The following is a 1,655-nucleotide window of genomic DNA, read 5'->3' as shown; positions in this document are numbered from 1 at the left end:
TTAAAAAGCGTTTTCAAACCTACTTATTCTTAACATAAGGAAGCTGTCACGTGAACGATTTGCGCATGCGCTTTCATGAAACAGTTGACAAACAAATAAAAGTCTGATGATCTTCAAATACCAATTTTCCAATTTGGATACCTTAGCAGACATTTCCCGGATGAAAACCGATTAAAAGGTTTTCCCTTGGCCTTTTGGTCAAGATCAAAGTGTAGTATCTGTTCTTCGGATGCTGCACTTCCATTTCTTGTTCTCTTTCGGTGGAGGAGAAATCCTTCACGACTGAGACAATTTTTATTTTTGAACCTTTTCTCCACGTTAAAAAACGACCCTGGTGTCTAACTCTGTCCCGTGGGGAGGCATAGTAAATAGGTACCTTATATACCAAATTTCAAGTCTGTAGAACAAAAATTCGTTGAGTATATAGGTTGAGAATTGTCCTCACACACACACACATTCTCACTTTTATAAATGTATAGATGACTAATGGAGATTTTTTTTTTTACTTATCAAGGCCCGGAAGCAACTCGGGGATAAGGGTTATTGCGTGCACAGTACGTTAGTATTGAAGATTTGATAAAGTGTCTTACTTAAGGGGGCGGTTCATCAGGAATTTGTTTATGTTGGACTTGAAGACATCCAGGTATCTGTCTGCCTAAACTATAGTATTGATACTATTATACTTTCAATGATTTATTCAGAGAGTAGAATAGTATTTATTCTGTGATTATTAGACTATTCTTCGAGGCATTAACTTTTCCTCTGGAGCTGATGTAGTATCTGTTCTGTAGCTATGACAATATCTAGGCATTACCTCTCTGAGTCCATAAAAACTTACACACAAAATACTTACTAAATAAAATTAATATTTTATTAAAGAACCAGCTATACTTGCTCGGCGATTATCTATCTATCTATCTATCTATCTATCTATCTATCTATCTATCTATTTTATAAAAGGAACTTTGTCTATGTGCGTGTGTGAGTACATTCTCTATGGACTCGAAAACGGTTGGGTCGATTTAAAAAAAAATTAATACGAAAGTAGTTGAGTGTCTGGGAATATTCTTACGTAGGTTTTGTATTATCGAAAATCGATAATCGAAAAAATCTGATTAAGGAAGGAAGTCCGATGTTGACCAAGTTAACACTTATGTACAACCTAACCTCACACGTGCATTTGAGAAGTTTTATCATCGCACAAGCAGTAAGGCCCGACCTGTAAAATCAACTGTAAATTCTTTTATAAGACAGTGACGTATTCGAAAGGAATGTTTCTGTTTAGAGCACGATTGAACCACGATACAGAAGAACCCCGGGATAAAGCATTAGAAATTAGTTACAAAATACAGTACATTGTATAATACACACATATATAATGAAATAACATATAAAGAACACCGTAAGGCAGGCAAATACCGTAATCAGGCTCCGGAAAAAAAACATCGTAACCTGAAAAAACGCGTCCTATTACACCGTATCCCGGGGTTTCACTATACTTGACTTTTGTACGTTTAACTTTAATTCAAGTGATTTTTGCATTTTAAACTGAAACCATTATTTTCAGATAATCTTATAAAATCAACAGTAGATTCTCTACAGTGCAATGTAGACTTTAATGTATTGTGGGCAAAGTCACTACGAGGAAGCATGTT

This window comes from Euprymna scolopes, chromosome 17, assembly GCF_053919585.1.
Source record: "Euprymna scolopes isolate OS-2025 chromosome 17, ASM5391958v1, whole genome shotgun sequence".
NCBI lineage: Eukaryota > Metazoa > Mollusca > Cephalopoda > Sepiida > Sepiolidae > Euprymna > Euprymna scolopes.
The sequence above is the reverse complement of the archived record's forward strand: the minus strand, read 5'-3'. Positions refer to the sequence as shown.